Below are 20,341 nucleotides of genomic sequence, written 5' to 3' on the forward strand. Positions count from 1 at the left end.
ATACTATTACATTCACTACAGTAACACTAGGGGGCGCGAGCGCAACACACATTTTAGGATGTAAGTCTCATGATAACAGACCCTATTACAACTAATTCCATAAAGTCCTCATCGGGATCAATGGCAGACACTCTGTCCTCTAAGTAACAGACTAAACAGTTTAGTGTTTTAGTGTTTTATAGTTTTTAGAGTGTCTGACAGTGTTCTCTGTGTGCAGCACTTTGTCAACCGTGTGTTATTTAAATGTGCTATAGAAATAAAGTGGATTGGATTGGATTGAGACTAAGCCTGTGTAGTATATTTTTATACGGTATTACATCAATACATTTGTATTACTCTCATGTAGTAATCCATTTACTAAGAATAATGAATAAACTTCATTGCAGTAGGAACTTTGTTAACTTAAGTAGTTTATCATGTAGATGGCAACAGATGCCCTGTCCTGAGTAAGCATTCCTTTGTTCCTGAGTCAATAAAGATAACACCTCTGAAGTCTACAGTTGAAACGTGATCAAAGCAGGACACAGGAAGAACCCCAAATTGCCCCATGTCCGGAGGGGGGCAGAGCCCAGTGACCTATTGACCAATTACAAGACTAGTTGACCAGATCTGTGTTAAATGTACCTCCCTTGTATGCAAATTTGTTTGTCATGTGATCTTGGCCTGAAGCCAAGTATATAAACTCGGATACCACCTTGTGAAATTCAGTACTGCCGAAAATCTGACCTGTTTGGCGTGCTCAATAAATTTGGTTTAACTGCATTTTGCTCCTGAAGATTCTTTCACATTTTTCTGCCCAAAAGTCAAGACGAGAAGAAACGACACCTGTTTGTCAGGCCATATGTAGGCTACTGGGATGCCATGTTGAATTGAGTGGTTAGACAGGTTACTATCACATTATAATACAACATGTAGTATATTTTTATACTGTACCATACTGTATTACATCAATACATCTGTATTACTCTCATATAGTAATCATTTTATTAAGAATAAGGAATAAACTTCACTTTAGGTAGGAACTGTGTTAATTAAGGAGCAGTTTTAGAACATCAGTTGACCGTTTGTGATCATGTTTATATCCCTTGTATGCAAATTTGTTTGTCATGCGAGACCTGGCCTGAAGCCAGGATATATAAACTCGGCCCCACCTTGTGAACCTTAGTATTGCCGAAGATTTGACCCTGTGTAAAGGCTTGCTCAATAAATTGATGATTCGACGATTTTGGCCTCCTTGAAGTTCTGTTTCACAAGAAGAAGATGCATCCAAAATACACTGCAAACATGATATGAAGTTTCAAATCCATATCACAAAAGTTGAAGATAACTAGGTTTGTTTCTTAGGCAATGTAGTTGAATGCAATTGAGCTCATCTATATGTTCCCAGGGTCAACATAGTCATCCATGGTCGGATTGGATAAGTAGATGAGGATGATACTGATAGATTGATAGACGACAGATAGTAAATTGCCAGTTTGGTAACCTTTAAATGTCTAGCTGAGTATCTAGGACTGGAAAGAGGAACTGATTAGCACTGATAAGATACTGTAAGGACAAGCAATTACAACAATTCCAATGTACCTGTACCCATACTTGTTACATATGGCAAATAAACTTTCTATTCTATTCATGTGCCAAGGGTTCTATGATCCCCAGCTCTATATAACACATAGATAGATAGATAGATCCCTAACCCTAACCAGGACACATCCCTAGGAACAGGGCCATAACAATACTAACCTGAACCCTAACCAGGACACATCCCTAGGAACAGGGCCATAACAATACTAACCTGAACCCTAACCAGGGGCCTCATTTATCAAAGAGCGTGTAAATTCAGGTGTAAAAGAGGGCGTACGCCGAAAACGCGGAAAATGCGAAATGTAGCGTACAACGAGAATATTTACACGCTTTTCGGATCTATCAAAAATGTCGTACGCCATTTCCTCCACGAAAAATCCGACGGTGGCGGAGAGGAGAGCGTACGCGCACGCGCCCCGTGTTCCGCCCTCTCCACGCCCAAATCCAACCATATATGGTCAAAACTATGACAGCGCACAACGTGGATACCCCGGAAGGAACCGACATAATATAGCGTGGAGCATAGGAAAGACAAATACGTTTATGGAAAAACGCGGAAAGAAGAGAAACTTTTCGGAGACGGAGGTGCATGTGCTTGTTGGTGAGGTCCACGCGAGGAAAGAAAATCATCTTCGGAAGGTAAGCTATTTGTACGAGCCTACATTTGTCTGATTGCTCCTACAGTTTAGGTAGCCTACTGTACGTTTCGTGCATCCTGTATTTGGCGTAGGCTACACGGACATCCTGTATTATGTGGCTGTGAGGAAAGCAAACATTCCACACATTCTGTGGTAGGCTATGATTGATTTAGGACCAAAAACAGGGAACGATATGAACAGATGACCACTTCATAATGTTAGACCACATTAAACATTTTCCCCTCTGGGAAATTAAGACTCTCATCTAAAATCACCCGGTAAATCACACTTAAGCATTTATTTGGCTGCCAACAGAAAAACATATCAATTGAATATGGGCTACACAATAAAATGTTTAATGCATAATCAAGTTAACAGACAAACTCAAAGAAAATGACTGAAATTGTTTCTCCAGACTCTGACGTGGGGTGGGATACAGAGGAGGGGGAGTCTGCAGTGGTCCTTGACCTGACGGTCGTGCCCCCGCCGGTTGCAGCCTCTACATCCAGCGCCACGACCTCCAGGGCCTCCACCTCCAGCGCACCGGCCTCCACCTCCAGTGCCATCTCCAGCGCCTCCGTCTCCGTCTCCACCGCCCACACCTCCACCTCCGGCTGCCAGCGTCCCTGCCTCAAGGGTCCCTGAGGGCTGGGCTTCCTATCAGACGCTGTGCTGGAGGCTCATGACCCTAGAGGCCCAGGGGGGAAATGGCAGAAGGGATTGGGGCAGTTGTGGGGCAGTTGTGCAGCAGTTGGTGGAGGTCACCACACTACACCACCAGAGCCAACAGGACATCCTCACTGCACTTCATTCCCTCACACATGCTGTCACGGACCTCACACTGTCACTCACTACCACACTCACGGACCTCACACAGTCACTCACTACCACACTCAAGGACCTCACACAGTCACTCACCACCACACTCACGGACCTCACACATTCACTCAAAAACACACTCACGGACCTCACACATTCACTCACAAACGCACTCACACACCTCACACAGTCACCCACCAACAGACAATAAAATGGTAGAAATGTGAACCTTACTTGTTTGTGTCTTCATAGCTGGCGCATGACCTCAGTGTGGGCCCTTTGGCCCCGCTGGTAAACCTCATGACGGGGAGGGGGCTGAGGGCTTGGGTCCTCATTTTGTGGTGGGGTCTTGACTGGTTCTCATTCTTATCAGCTTTGAATATACATCTTGGCAAACATAACAGAATGATGTACAAGGAGGGGACAGATACCTAGTGAAAGTACTATTGGTTGCTAGTAAAAAGACAATAATGAGGGCTTGGTATAAGGTGGAACCCCCAACCAAGGAGCAGTGGTGGGTGTTGTGGAGGAGATTTATGAGATTTATTTATGCATTGAGGATGCAGGAAGGAAAGTTTGAAGGGAGATGGGAAAAATGGATGGATTATAGAAGGAAGTGTGATGATATCACTAATATTAAAATTGTCATATTTGAGTAAGAAAAAAAAGCTGCATGGATGGAAGTACCCATAAGCTGTTATTGTAAGTTTTTATGTTTTATTGTATTGTCGTTGTATGGATGGAAAATGCTAATACAGATTAAAGTAAATAAGACAAAGAATATGTATCTTGGCTATGCACACACCAACAAGCCAGCCGTCACGCGCAGTGCCTGCCTCCAGTCTAGCCCCTACCCTGCTGTGCGCCAGGATGAATGAGTCATGCGTGGAGCCAGGCCACCGTGCCACTACACTTGTGATGAGCATGTCGGCGTCACATATGATTTGGGTATTTATAGTGTGCACATTTTAGCGATTCACATAGATGTATTCATTCACTGATGTTGCCCTTATGTGGGTGCAGTCGCCATCGCCGTCACCTCTTTGGAGTTCTATCTCGGCCAGTAGGCCGAGTAGCGCCGGATTCATTTAGGCTCGCATTACGCACAGGAGGACTGTCATTTATATGCTTACCAAACAGCAAACAGGTCCACATGATCACATATTAATGACAATCTAATTGGTCAATTATTGCCGTTTGATGGAGTGCCTGCATTAGGTGTGTGACATATAGCGCGGAAAGGTTTGGGACAGCGCATAGGTTCAGTTTGGGGAACAAATCCATATCGGACCATGAATGAGCCGGTTAGAGGACACGTCTAATCTTGCATTGCGATATATGTTTGTGCTGAATTGGGCTATTAGCCTACATGATTGTGCGTTCAGAAACTGTCGCTCTTATTCTCTCCATCAAACATTGTAATTCACCGACGCACCACCTGCGTCGCCAGTTCCCCCTGTGTTCAAAAAGGGTGTAGAAAACCGTGTAAATCGGTATGACAACTTGAGAGGTGTCCTACAAAAGCGCGTAGAAAGGCGACTAAATTTTCGCCCTTTCGGCTTGATAGATCGCAATGTGGGGGGGGGAAATGGCGTACGCCTGAAATAGCGAAAAAGACCGTGTAAAATATGGCGTACCTCAATGATAAATGAGGCCCCAGGACACATCCCTAGGAACAGGGCCATAACAATACTAACCTGAACCATAACCAGACCCCTTACTACGAAGCTGGGTTCAAGACTGGTTCATCCGTATCAAGAAGGTGGATCTCTTTTCACCGCGTTATATCGCCATGGTAACTTATGCTGGCGAGCTAACCTGCTCGGTGGCAGGTTAAGTTCCGGCTCGACGCTATAAAAACACCGGTAGTCAACCAGTCAATACACGCGGAAAATGGCTTGTCCTTTCTTAGAGGATCCCGTGGAGCTCGGTGCGCGAATAGTTAGAGGGTCTCTAAAAGGAAGGCGAGAGTATTTAAGGACCGACAAAACCCATTAGAGTTTTCGGATGACTATTTATATGAAAGATACCGATTTTCGGCAGAAGGGATCATTTATATCTGTCAGCTGCTTGAGCCACATGTAGCTACAGTGACACGGCGAAGTCATGCACTTACAGTCCCACAGACTGGATGTATTGCTTTGCGGTTTCTTGCTACAGGTAGCTACATGTATGCTGTCGGCGATGTAGAAAACCTGAGTAAGAACACGGTCTGTCGCGCAATACGCAAGGTGGTCGTTACCAAGCTGCTTGACGCGTTTGTGACCTTCCCAGGCCACTTGCCCATGCAGTCCATAAAATAGGGCTTTTATGAAATGGCAGGTAAGAACCTACTTGATATAGCCTACTGTAAACCAATATGACGTTTACTGTTGTAGCCAATGCTGCCCACTCTTTGCATAGGTTTCCCCAGAGTGATCGGTGCTATAGACTGCACACATATCCCAATCTCCGCATTTCACAGCATCAATGTGCAGGTAAAGACACTTCAGTATTTGGCCTACTCATTCCTTGATATGATTGTTGCAGGAGCTGATGAAAGTTAATTCCTTCATGGCACATATGGAAATATTCACATCAATAAATATCACCCCCACCTTCCAAATTCAATTCAATGTCATTATGAGAAAAGCACATGTACAACCAAATTAGTGTCAACAGGAGCAGCACAGAACAACTATACATCATCACATCATATCAAAAAAGCAACCATCATACCCGCCCCCACACCCATCAACAGTCTAGTGCAGTCCCTGTGTTCATTCAATAATAAAATAATCAGCAGACATGTACTGTAGCAGTAATTCAGTCAAATGCACATGCTACATTCACTTTTAATTCTATGGTCTTATGTTGTGAATCACAAATACTTTTGCAGATGACGTGACCACAACGGCATGATCACCAGCCTTGATGCGAAGTGGCCTGGGTCAGTGCATGACTCCCGGATCTTTAGGGAGTCTACACTGTGCCACAAGTTTGAGCAAGGTATGGCAACTGTAGCCTACATATTGTGTTTCTCATGTTATTTCCCACAATGCATGTGCGATACTGACCATGTCAATATTCCTCTTCACCTTCAGGGCTTTTCAATGGAGTGCTGCTTGGGGACAGGGGGTATGCGTGCATGCCCTTTTTGATGACACCCTATCCTAACCCAGAGCCAGGGCCACAAAACACATTCAATGTGGCCCTTACCAAGACGAGGGTCAGGATAGAGATGGCTTTTGGGGTTCTGAAAGCCCGCTTCAGCTGCCTGCACGGGCTCAGGGTGGCCCCAGAGAGAGCCTGCCAAATTGTGTCAGCATGCGTTGTACTCCACAACATAGCTGGCATTAGGAAGGAGAGAGCCCCACCGGTCACCATGCAACCCCCTGATGTCGTGGACTCCATCACTTTGGATTACCCTACTGGCAGGGCTGTGAGAGGCCGTCACCCAGCAATTTTTTGCATGAACATTGAACAGGAGGCCTTTTGTGAAGTAACAACTTTTTATTGAAATGTAAATCAGATGTCCTCTCGTTTCTAGGAACAAAGAGAGAGAGATGTTAGTTGAATTGTCATCCATGCCGGGAAATAAATTACGTTCTTACTGATATACCTTCTTTTCATACTCCAGTTCTTCCACCTCCAGCCTCAGTTTCTTAATCTCCAGGCTCACTTTCAGCCGCTGCTTCTCTTTTAGGAGGATGTCAGCCTCTTTCAGGCATACGTCTACCTCAAGCTGCCTCTTGTACAGGGCCCTCACATTGTCTGCTCCAACCTGAAACACACATACTGTACACTTGGTTTAACAAGAGCAGTCCCTTGGCCAGGCTCACTTAAGATGCAACTGCAACATTTGTCTACCCTGTTGGAATTAGGCTTCATACTTTACCCCTTGTGATCGCCTCAGCGGCCTATGACAATAGGGCCTAGAAGTGGAGGCCCTAGATGTGGAGGCTATGGGCTCAGGTGATGGGTAAATGGCCTCTTCCTGGAGAAGGAACATCATAGCGATGGAAGCAATTGAGTCATCTATAGATGGGGAGCACTAGAACCAATTGTGTCCCATCCCAAAGCAACTCAGACAAATGTCCACACTCACCATCTGTGTCAGAGCCTCCAATGCCCTCTCTGAGCATACAGACACTGTAGCGTCGTCTACTGGCTCCAACTGATGGGAAGAAAATATCAATGATGTATTTAATACATACGTGACCACAGATTACATGCCAGTGTAGGCTATATGACAGGTTGCCTCCACTGTTACCTCTGTATGGGACTGGGCTGTGTGTGTGGATGGTGGCAGCAACACCAGAGTGTTGGACTGTAGAGAAAGTTAATGCATTTTACTACTTACTTGCACAATGACTATTATTAATAAAAGTTTGCAATGAAATTGTGATTTGTTTTATTAGCGACCCTGTATTTTATTATTGAGTAAATGAAATACCTACCCTGTACATACTGTTGGGAGCTGCAACTGGCACCAGGGTCGGAGGAGACCCCCCCCCTTCACCCCATCCATCACAGGGCGACCCTCGTTGTTGGAGAGGGCCAGCTCCTCAGCAGGGGTGTAGTCCTTTGGAGCAGGGCCTCCTCCAGTCTTTCTGGACTCATTTTTCTTCCTATGGGCTACAAGCAATTTAAAATGAATTGTAATTGTTCTATATGCCTTTGTACACTACAGAACATCATCCTAAAACAGTGATTTTTGTATTAAACATTACAACCATGTAGGCTGTTTATTGGAGAAATTCAAGTAGGCCTATGCCTAGGCTACTTACTGGTTTGGATTATGTTTTTATGTTTGTTATTCACTTGCTCCCATGAACGTTTTCCATTGCCAGCGTTTGCACTGAAGGTATATATAAGAATAGTCCTAACGTTACATCTATGCAACTCATTCATGTTAAGGCATGCAAACGTCACATCTAGGCCAGCATAGAGCGTTCCTCATGGGGCATGTAGCAAGTTATATGGCTATTGACCAAACAGCTATATTAATTAAATTTACGTAATATTGATAAACCTATTAACTTACGCATTCAAACAGTCAGCAATTTTTGCCAGCTTTCCTTCCTCGCTTTAGTTGCAGCAACCGTGTTACTCTTGGCCAGAATAATATGTTTGAAGTCTTGATATTTCTGAATGATGAGCGTCTGCTCCTCTTCTGTGAAGTAGGCGGCTCTAGATCGCTCCATGTTTGCGATTGGCCATACCGGCAAACACCGCCTCTTTATATGTGCACCCGCTCATAGCTAGATTAGATCAGCTGGGTCGAGTTAACGAGTTGATAACCACCTTCGTGGTACCGTTTATCCGTGATTGCGGTTATCTCTTTTACTCGAGCGAGCTAGCGAGAAGTTTAACTGGATGTGTTGAACTACGTTCGTAGTACAGGCCTCTGGAGTACCCTTCCTCCTCCGCTCTGCCTGGAGGGCTGCTAGTGAAGACTTGCCTTCTTAACCTATCTAGCAGACAGACATGCAAACTTCCAGTCGTGATCACCAACGAGTCTAAACATGGCATCACCATACCGGCCAAATGTGTGATAGCAGAGCTCAGTGCAATCCAGACCGTTCTTGCTCACAAACAAAGCGTGATGGAGAAGCAAAGTGCGAAAGAACCATCTGACTCTATGCCCTCTAAGACATCTAACCTGGCATTCGACTTTGCAGAGTCCCCGATCCCTCCGGAATGGAAAGACAGAATTAGTCAGAAGCTAAACAGCATGCCTGAGGTCTTTGCCCAGAATGACATTGACTTTGGAAGGACGGACAAAGTCAAACACCACATTAAACTGATGAAACACCATTCAAACACAGAGCGCGACCAATACACCCACATGACGTGGAAGCTGTTCGCAAACTTGAAGATCTCCTCGAGGCTGGGGTGATACGCGAAAGCGAGTCTCCATTCTTTTCCCCCATCGTCGTAGTCAAGAAGCAGAACGGCCAGCTACGCCTGTGTATTGACTACAGAAAGTTGAACCTACAGACAGTGAAAGATGCATATGTGCTCCCTAGAATGGACGACACCTTCACAGCACTCTCCGGCTCCAAGTGGTTCAGTGTCCTCGATCTGAAGTCTGGATACTATCAGATAGAAGTTGACGAAGCTGACAAGGCTAAAACCGTGTTTGTCTGCCCACGTGGTTTCTGGGATCTCAATCGCATGCCCCAGGGAGTGACAAATGCCCCAAGTATGTTCCAGAGACTGATGGAACGGTGCATGGGGGACATGAACCTGAAAGAAGTAGTTGTTTTCTTGGATGACTTGATCGTCTTCTCAAAGACTCTGGAAGAACATGAGGAAAGACTCACAAACGTCCTTGATCGTCTGAAGGAGTATGGGTTAAAGCTGTCTGCAGAAAAATGTAAATTCTTTCAAACTTCTGTCCGGTACTTGGGACATGTCGTCTCGGAGTGGGGAGTAGAGACTGACCCAGAAAAGACAGTTGCACTGAAGACATGGCCAGTTCTGCAGCATCTGAAAGACCTGAAAACTTTCCTCGGGTTCTGTGGGTACTACAGAAGGTTTATCAGAGGCTACTCTAGTATAGTGAAACCTCTGAACGACCTAACGTCCGGCTACCCACCACTGCAGAAACACTCGAAGTCCAAAGCAAAGATGGGACAGTATCACCACCCCAAAGAGTTGTTCTTGAATCGTTGGACACCGGCCTGCCAACAGGCCTTTGAAACAATCATAGACAAGTTGACGACGTCCCCAGTCCTGGCATTAGCGGATCCTGCTCTGCCTTACGTTCTTCATACGGACGCGAGCACCACCGGCCTCGGAGCGGCCTTCTATCAGGAGCAGGAGGGGCAGCTGCGTGTAATTGCCTACGCTAGCAGAGGGTTATCACGTAGTGAGTCCCGCTACCCGGCTCACAAGCTCGAGTTTTTGGGGCTGAAGTGGTCTGTTACAGAGAAGCTTAGCGATTACCTCTATGGCAATCAGTTTACAGTAGTCACTAATAGCAACCCTCTTACATACATACTCACTTCGGCCAAACTCAATGCAACCAGCTATAGGTGGCTAGCGGCGCTGTCTACCTTCTCCTTTAAGCTCCAGTACCGCCCTGGGAAGCAGAACGGGGATGCCGATGCGCTCTCCCGTCGCCCCCATGGAGATCTACGTGACGACCCATTGTCTCAGAAAGAGTGGGACAGGATAAGCAAGTTCACACACCATCTGTCAGATCCAGTTAACATCGATGCTGTTGATCAGGAGGTGTTTTATGCTATCTGTGAACGACAACTTGTCTACTGCACCAAGGATGAAATGGTCAGTGAGGGGAGTATCTCTCTCGTCGAAAGTCTTGCTATCTCTGGAGATGCGGTACCTGACAGCTTTGCAAAGGAGGATGACCTCACAGGACTGTCCATCATCCCCCACCTGTCAAAGCTGGAGATCAGAGATAAGCAGAGAGCCGATCAGTGCATCAAACACGTCATCTTTCAAATTGAGAGTGGAGAGAAACCACCACCCACTCTGAGAGCAGAGCTTCCAGACCTACCCCTGTTGCTGAGAGAGTTGAATAAGCTGGAACTGAGAAATGGCATCCTCTTCAGAACACGCCAAGAAGAAGGAAACACACAGTACCAGCTGGTTTTACCTGAAGAACTTCGCAACACGGTCTTGACGAGCCTGCATGACAACATGGGACATATGGGAGTGGAACGGACCCTAGATCTAGTCAGAGCCAGATTCTATTGGCCAAGGATGGCCTCGGACATCGAGAAGAAAATCAAGACATGTAATAGGTGTGTGCTCAGGAAAACAGCACCTGAGAGAGCTGCACCTTTAGTGAATATAATGACGACTCGGCCGCTCGAACTAGTCTGTATGGATTTCCTGTCCATCGAGCCGGATATGAACAAAACCAGCGACGTTCTAGTGATCACAGATCACTTAACGAAATACGCAGTGGCTATTCCGACATCAAACCAAAAGGCTTGAACTGTCGCAAAGTGCTTGTGGGACAATTTCATCGTCCATTACGGTATACCAGAGAAACTCCACAGTGACCAGGGTCCTGATTTCGAGTCACGGCTAATCAAAGAGCTCTGTGAAGTTGCGGGCATCCGAAAAATACACCGTACCACCCTAGGGGAAACCCTGTGGAACGTTTTAATCGGACTCTCTTAAACATGCTCGGCACTCTGGAGAACCAAGACAAGTCACACTGGAAATACATTGTGAAGCCTTTGGTCCACGCGTATAATTGTACCAAAAATGAAGCGACACCGTACGAACTGATGTTCGGACGTCAGCCACGGTTGCCAGTGGATCTCGCGTTTGACTTACCGGTGAAGGAAGAGCAACACAGATCACACTCTCAACATGTACAGAACCTCAAATCCCATCTTGAGGAGAGCTACAAGATAGCGACACGGAGTGCTGCCAAGGTAGCTGAAAAGAACAAAACAAGGTTTGATAAGCGTGTGACCCCATCCGCACTGGACATCGGAGACCGAGTGCTTGTGAGAAATGTACGCATTCGTGGAAAACAAACTTGCAGATAAATGGGAGTCCACGGTCCATGTAATCGTGAGGAAAGCTGGAGACCTCCCCGTCTATACAGTTAAACCAGAGAACGGAGAGGGGCCCTGTCGCACCTTACATCGAGACCTCTTGCTCCCGTGTGGATTTCTCTCTGTAGTGGTAGAAGAGCTTCCACAACCGAAAACAGCTACAATACACAAGACACGACAGAACACTCGCAAAGCCACTGAAGAAGTTGATCAGTCCTCAGATGAAGACGACATCATCCCTGTCACCTGGCTTCAAGATCTGCCTGCTAACGCCAATGAGTTGGCTGATGGTGTTCCAGTTGAAGTTCCAGAACCGGATGGCCTACCTCATGTTACTCCAGTCAGCCAAGTGACACTGAACCAACATGATGATGACCACACAGCAGTTGATGGGGAAACAGCATATGGAGACCACCCACCTGCTGGTGTAAACATACCCAATCATGTATCAGACGAAATCTGAGGAAAAGGCAACCCCACCTGAACACGAACCAGATAGTCCTATGGAAGAGACAACAGTCCCGGATGCCGAGAACTCTGCAGAAAACAGAGAGTTGCCCATCGAAGACAACCCTGTGAATGATTTCAGGAATGATAAGGAGATGACTAGCTCTGGAAGTGAAGAGCAAGATGACACTGATGACCAGATCAGGAGATCTGAAAGGACCCGTCAGCCGGCAACTCGACTAGAGTATGCTGAACTGGGCAACCCTTCCGTCGCAGCACTGAAATCACTCTTTCAAGGGCTGATAACCGAGAGTGAGAGGCGTGCTCGTCTCCCTGGTTCGTCCTCTCAAGTAATAGCTATTTGACCATGCACAGGGACGTGCATGAATTCACGAGGGGAGGATGTAGCCCACATGAAACGTATGGCTATCACAGTAGATCTGAATCTCCCTTGAATTGCAATATCGTGTTTCACCACTAGACGGCGCGTGCGCGTTATATTGTAATCCAGATGAATCGTCATCGTGTGCTTTGTCACATTTTTGCTCAGACGTTAAGAAGAGCACATTATAGAAGAGAACTGGACAAACTCTCGGTAGGAAAACACTACAAGTGGACCCAAATTCATGGTTAATCCACTCGGATCAGCTATTAATGACATGTTTGCAGGGTTGGGAAGGTTACTTTTAAAAAGTAATCCCTTACAGTTACAAGTTACTTGTGAAAAATTGTAGTCAGTAACGTAATCCGATTACCACAATTTAAAAGTAAAGTAAGGGATTACTTTCAGTTACTTTTGGATAACTTTAAATAAAATGTACTGTGTATTTCACCAGATATAAAATGAACTGTGTATTTCACCAGAAATCCTACATTATTTATTATTTTTCTGTGTTCTAGAGCTGACAACATAGCTAAACAGCAGTTGCCCAGCGCCCGCCCAGTTAGAGCAAGTGTTAATGCCAAGAGGTTAGGGTGCGTGTCATCTTGCCTTGGCTAGTTAATTGCAGTCTGCAAAACACAACACTCGTTGCTAATGTAGGTAACGTTAGGTGTAAACGTCGGAGCCAGCTCTAAACTCCAGCTCTAATGCATTCTAAGCAGCTGTGATTGCCGCTATTCAGCTATACAGCTTGCCAGTGGACACACAGCCTTATATATTATGGATAAAGCACCCACTGACCAGTTTTCCCAGGCAGTTAGTTATAGCTCTTGAATAATGGTGCGTTTGTTTATAACTGGGAGGTGGCAAATTGCGACTTGCTACTAGGAATGATTAAATAAAACGCTGCATGAACTCGCACTTCCTCGTCGCAAATTCGGATATGTTTCTCAGCCTCCAGTTGCCGGCTGATGTCAATATCATATCATATCATCATCGTATCATTCGCTATAGCTCGAATGCACACAGGTCGGAGGTAGGTATTTTGCCACTTGCGACTTGCCACCTCCGACCACAAACGAACGCACCATAACACCGACAGGCACTATTGAGTGAAAATAATCTGAATGGGCGCTTGGGTCTGGTTTTCTGGTTGAACATTAGTGCTATACTGTAGAAGCCTACTGCTAGCTAATTAAGCTGTCAGTGGAAGTAAGGTTAACGTTAGCTACCCTAACGTTTGACATTAGCCAACGTTAACTTACCGGCAAATGTTTTTTCAGGTTGGACATTGAGTCCTTGGCCGTCGAGGCAGGTGGCTGGGAGGCATAGTTTACACTGTGCTGTAATATTGTTGTGGTTCTGTGACAGGTAAATAAAAAAAATGCTGGTATTTCCAGGATTTTAATGCACATTGCGGTATTTCTGCCATGATGCCCGTGCTGCTCGCTGTCTGTCTGGCAGCTGTGGTCCAACGAGCACATCAGTGGGAATCTTGTCAATTGGTATTACTAGCCTACTGCTTTTCTTTTTTTTTTTAAGCTATTTTGTAAAACTGATGAGGAGGCGAGGGGTGATTGTAATCACGCCTGTAATCCCCGTTACTATGCAAATGTAACTGTAATCTAGATAACATATTTTAAATTGTGTACTGTAACGGATTACAGTTAGTTTTTTTGTTATCTGATTACGTAACGGCGTTACATGTAATCCGTTACTCCCCAACCCTGCATGTTTGGTTGATTAGGAGCTGATTCCTGTGTATGAGAGACCGTGAGAAGCTCTGTCTGTTGCGGTCACTCCTTGCGAGCTCCGGTGAGAAATGACACTACGCAATAGCTAACCATGCATAGCCATCATGCTAGACGGTTACACGATGCCCTCTTGAAACATTCTTTCTACAAAAAAACAATCGGAGTTATGTTTGAAACTACTTTGGTACAGATAGTATCATTGTTATTTGCTATGAGTGTTATTTAGCACTGCAGCTAACTCATTTAGGTAGATAGCATCATCATGCTGAAGTAATGTAGCGGTGATAACGTGGCGCACCATTAAAGGTGCAATGCACTCATTTTGGTTAACTTGAAGTTCATGTTGTTGAAGGAGTAGGATGATGTTATGAACCCAATACTACGGTGGCCGACGCGTGCAAATCACAACGGCAAATCCGGAACACAACGGCAAGTCCAAAAAACACAACCGCAAAGTTCAAACACAACAACAAAGTTAAAAAACACAACAGCAAGTCAGAAAACACAACTGCAAGTCGGAAACACAAATGCAATACAGAATACACAACAGCAAGAGAGAAAACACAATCGCAAATTGGAAACCACGATTGCAACTCCCAAAAACACAACGACAATAACCAGAAATCACATTAGAAATGTGTCAACCGTAAAGGGATTTACTACTTGTTGAATCTGATTGGGCAGCTATAGTGTCAATAACAGTGGGACATGTGCGGGAAGCGAATACTCAAATTAATTTGAAATGATACGTTTAATGACTGGGTTTAAGAATGGAACTATTTTTCTCCCACATGCAGGAGCCTATCTTGCCTCCTGCCAGTCTGTTATCTTGCCTCCTGCCAGGCTGTTGTTATAAATAACTACTTGCCTGGATAAATAAAGGTTATTGATTGCTGATGAGCTAGCTAGCTAGCTCATAGATGTCATATCAAATATTGGACATTTTTATCTATAGCTAGTGACCTGCTTTAGGAGGCTAGTGGCCTCTAAGTAGTTTGCACAAAACAGCTGATCAGACGTTACGATGCATAGCCAGGCTCTTGGCTAGTCTATGTGACACCTAGATGGCAATAATAGCGAAAATAATGAAGATATGTTTTGAGTATATCTGTGGTGGTGATAGGATAACATTAATATACAGAGAGAGGACGAGTAGTTGTTTTGTTGTATATTATTTCAATCATCATTCTCTACAAAATAGATTACATCCTAATTCGTAGCATCATCATTCATTCATTCTTGTCCTAGTGATTTTGACGTTACCTGGTTGGCTGGAGTAAGGGCCGACTGCTTCATGTTGAAACGCAAAATGTCGCAGCCCAGCAAACACCCCAAGGAGGTTGGTTTGGTGCAACCAGTAGCGCCAGTTGGGTGGAGTGCGCGGTTCACTGCACCCTGGTTACGCACCGTTCCTGTGGGTGGGTGTCTCTCTCAGTGGCACGGCGGCGGACCAGTATCCAGTGCGCATATTGAGAGATACGGGAGCAGCCCAGTCTTTTATACTCTCTGATATTCTGCCTTTCTCTGAAAAGTCTTCCACTGGTTCTAGTGTATTGGTGCAGGACATCGAAATGAGATATGTGTCGGTGCCTCTCCATCTGGTGCACTTCAGTTGTGATAGCCAGTGGAGTGGCCGTGCGTCCGTCTTTTCCAATAGGTGTAAATGTTCTTGCTCGATAACGATATTGCTGGTGGCAGGGTTATGCCTATGCTGGAGGTTTTGGAACATATCCCTCTGTTCTACAGCCTGATGTGTTGGCCCAGAGCTAGGTTTCCTGAAGTGTTCCCTGTGTGCGCATGTAGCCTACCCGTGCGCAGGACTGAGTGAGGTAGTTGACTTGGTTGATACCGTGTTCGCGACTGAGTTGTCTGACTCATCAACTGCCCCAGTTCCATCTATGCCCACTTCGCCTACCGCTGACACAAGTGCTCGTAGTCAGAGCATGCTCCAGAGTAAAAACCTTGTGTCTGAGCCTACCCAGCTACCTATGACACGCAGTAACCTGATTTCCTTACAGAGGAGTGTTGGCTGCTCGGGATTTAGACATGGATGATGCTACGAATTAGGATGTAATCTATGTTGTAGATGATCTCTGTTGTATATTGAAATAATATACAACAAAACAACTACTCGTCCTCTCTCTGTATATGAATGTTATCCTATCACCACCACAGATATACTCAAAACATATCTTCATTATTTTCGCTATATTGCCATCTAGGTGTCACATAGACTAGCCAAGAGCCTAGCGCATCGTAACATCTGATCAGCTGTTTTGTGCAAACTACTTAGAGGCCACTAGCCTACTAAAGCAGGTCACTAGCTATAGATAAAAATGTCCAATATTTGATATGACATCAATGACAATTAGCTAGCTAGCTCATCAGCAATCAATAACCTTTATTTATCCAGGCAAGTAGTTAAGAACTTCTTACTTCTAACAGCCTGGCAGGAGGCAAGATAGGCTCCTGCATGTGGGAGAATAGCATAGCATAGCCCCTTTTATCAATAATGTTTAGGCCAAAGCTAATACGCATAAGAATCTCTCCCTCTCACACACACACACACACACACACACTCTCTCTCTCTCTCACACACACACACACACACACACACGGGAATGTGGAGTTCTCACCTTGGATCAAGGAGTGTAGCGATGGTGTACAGGCGCTCAGATTCAATGTCACTGAATCTCCTCTTGACAGCTTCCAGGAGCGTGGCTTTGGCTGTCTTCACACCGTGGTCACTCTCTGTTGTTTTCTCAAGAAGACGAGTTAAAGCTCTGATGGATGGTATAGCATCTGCAGCTGATGCAGTTGATGAACTTATCGTTTTTGTGAGCTCGTCAAAGGGGTCTAGCACTGAAATCATATTTTCCACCAATTTCCACTCATTGACGGTCAACGTGGAAGGCAATTCAAAATCAGCTGCATAAGCACATAGGGCACGTTTCTGTTCCAGTAAACTTTTTAGCATGGCAACAGTACTGTTCCAGCGGGTTGGTACATCCTGTTGTAGCCTTTTGGGTGGCTGGTTCGGGTTCATTTGTTTTTGAATACTGAACAGTCGGGAGTAAGCTAGCTGGGAATGTTTGAAATGAAATAAACCCCCTCATGCACAGCGAGCTGGAGTGTGTGCGCCATGCACGGTAGGTTTGGTAAACGCGCGTCCCTCATAGCCTTCTCCATGTTCTTGGCATTATCCCGTAGGATAACGTGCACCTTTTCCTTTGGGATTTCCCAGGCGTTGAGCATGTCTGTGAAAGCTGCAGCAAGGGCCTCTGCGGTGTGTGACCCAGGAAATTCTTGAGAGTGAAGCAACACTTTAGTCAGCTCGAAGTTTTCATTGATAAACTGTGCAGTCAGCATAGACACAGGACTGACACTCGAACTCCAAATGTCAGTCGTGAAGCTGATTGACGCGATGTTGTCACTAGGCTCCCGATGTGCGTGTAGACAGTTTGGTATGATTCCGGCAGGCAAACATCAGTGAAATATTTTCGCCCCGGCAGCGTATAGCGTGGATCCAGGCAGGAAACAAGGCGTTTGAACCCGGCGTCTTCCACAACAGACAGGGGCTGCTGATCAAGGCATATGAATTCCATTACTTTCGCATTTATTTCCTTTCGTTTCTTGTTGTCGTTGCCGTATGGCTTCTGTCGTTTCAATGTCTCTGTAACAGTTAGCTGAGTGAGTGGCGTCGAACGTTCTTTCGACGACTTTCTCTCTGGCCTTAGCGCTCGCCAACTTATCAAACTCGTCAAATTCCTTGGTGTGACAAGCCTTCAAATGCCGTATGAGATTCGTGGTATTGAAAGTCCTTGCGTGCGTTCCTCCATGAGGTACTTCTTTTGAGCAGACATTACAAACTGCATATTTGTTGTCTCTTTCCAACACTGTGTAATATTGCCAAACTGGCGACACCATTTCTCTATTGCAGCCACTAGCCTAGGCTACTTAGTTAGCTACTTCCCGCGAGACAGGCAATCACAAGACCGGAAGAAAAATAATTTCTTACTATTGGAAGTGCACTATCTGAAACGTCTCTGATAGTAGTTCCTTCTCGCCGATTTTATGTAAACTGATCGGACTTGTTTGATCGGCCGTTTTGAGAACTCCGATCAAAACCGATAAAGGGCATATCGGCCGATATGGATCGGCGCCGATCAGATCGGAGCATCTCTAGTTTATTGTGTGGTCTCTCTCTGCTGACTTTCATCTCTAAAGGCTCAGTAGTCGGACCTAAGTATCTGTTGGTACTAGCCCTGAGTTAGTCATATCTAACATAACTATTCAGTACTGTTAACTACCTCTAGGAGGCGTTACACAAATGTCTTGAGAAAACCTGCTCATACGGAGGACCGTTCGGAATGTCGTCTTTCTCTCTCAGATAAAACCCGCCCTTTCACACACTCCGGTCCGGTCGGGGAATGTCTCTCTTCTTCTTCTCCTCCTCCTTCGTGGTTTTTACGGCGAACAACTGCTCCATCCGGTGTTTTTTGTGGCAAACTGCATCTTTATAGGAATGACGTCGTTCAGATTTGGCTTGTATTACGTTGTGGCCACTCTAAGCAGTTCCTTCACATGTGTGTCAGTCAAAACAGATCTGTGCTTGGATTCACGAGTTTCAGGGTAGAAAACACAGACTCACAAACATATGTGGATCCAAACATTGAGAGTAGCTTGAGCGCAGCCCGTTTGAGCTGGGGATATTTTTCCATTGGCACTGTTTTCCAAAACTCAATGGTTCCATCCTTCAGAACAGACTTAAGTCTGTCATCCTCCGACAGTTCAATCATCTCCATCTCCGATGCTGCTTCATCTGTGACAAGCGGGGCTTTTAAACAGTCTGTCTCCGCACTGAAAGGATCGACGAGGAACGTAACCTGTGGCCTTTTCAGCTGTAGGTCCTGGAATCTGGTCACAAAACTCTCCTGGAGTTTTTCCATCTGTGTCGCATATTGGGCTGTCTGCTTTCTCAGGTCGGCTGATGCAGCATGTTGACTTGCTTTTTGCAGAGAGGGGAAGTGCGTAAATTCTCCCTTTTGAAGTTGCGCCTTAAACAGCTTGAGTTTGTTGACAAACGCAAACACACTTCGCATCAGGTCAGGCAGAATCTTTAACTTCCCCTGCAGGCCCAGGTTGAGTGTCCAGATGACTCAGCATGTCGACCAAAAAAGACAAATCCATAATCCACTGGGGGTCTGACAGCTGTGGATAGTCCTTCTCCTCCATGAACAGCCTCACGGCATCCAAGAGCTCCAGGAAGTGAGACAGCACTGTGCCTCTTGAAAGCCCCCTCACAGTGCAGTGAAGCGGCAGGTCTTCGGAAGGCCTTGCTCCCGTTCAGCAATCAGGTGTTTGAATTGCCTGTGGTTAAGAGCATGTGTGCGGATATAGTTGACGATTTCCATCACAGGCTTCATGACGTGGTCTAAATTCAGCGTTTTAGACACAAGCTGCTCCCGATGAATGATGCAGTGGAAATTCCAAAAATCTGGAAAAGTGTCGTCGGCTTTACAGAGGCCCACAAGCCCGTTCGCAGCTCCGCCCATAGAGGGCGCTCCATCCGGGGCTATTGCTGTCAGTCTCTGGATTGGCAGATTTGCTTTAGCAAATACGTCAGTCATGGTTTGTTTCACATCGATGCCGCGGGTCCTGTCCTTCAGGGGCTGAATATCAAGGAGCTCTTCTTTGATCACACAATCTTCTGAAACTGACCATACAAATATGGCCAACTGTGGCTTGTCTTATATGTCACAAGACTAGTCCAATCCCACACTGAAATATTCGCATTTCTGAAGATCAGAATGTAATTCTGTTACAATGGCATGGTTTATGTCCGATATTCTGTGTTCAATTGTGTGGCGTGACAGTTGTACATCTGACACCATCTTTTTCAGTTTGTCATTTTCTGGAGACAAGATTTCAACAACATCAGTGATGCATGTCTTCACAAACTCGCCTTCGCTGTATGGCTTTTTAGCACGAGCAATGTTCCATGCCACTTGATAAGATGCAAGCGTTGACGTCTCTGCCTGCTTGGTAAATGAACGGAACAGATGGGTCTGTTTCTGTATCTGACTTTTCAAGCTATTTAACTTGTGCTGGCGAAGTTCAGTACCTATTGGGTAGTCATGGTCAATGCTAGCATGTGTTGTGGTGAAGTGGCGCTGGAGATTTGAGGCTTTGAAA

General features: G+C 45.5%; 1 protein-coding gene and 1 pseudogene across 2 annotated transcripts in view; both read left to right on the plus strand.

The window, feature by feature from the left end:
* LOC311322623 (uncharacterized protein) overlaps positions 1 to 20,341 on the plus strand; it is a gene marked incomplete at its 3' end in the record, with an annotated part of 312,133 nt that overhangs the window by 253,090 nt on the left and 38,702 nt on the right. The window lies entirely within an intron of this gene.
* Positions 5,921 to 6,493, plus strand: LOC311322330 (putative nuclease HARBI1; annotated as a pseudogene). Its single transcript has 2 exons — positions 5,921 to 6,026; positions 6,122 to 6,493. The product of its transcript is annotated as a putative nuclease HARBI1 (transcript).

The sequence above is a fragment of the Borostomias antarcticus genome, assembly GCF_949987555.1.
Source record: "Borostomias antarcticus genome assembly, chromosome: 20".
NCBI lineage: Eukaryota > Metazoa > Chordata > Actinopteri > Stomiiformes > Stomiidae > Borostomias > Borostomias antarcticus.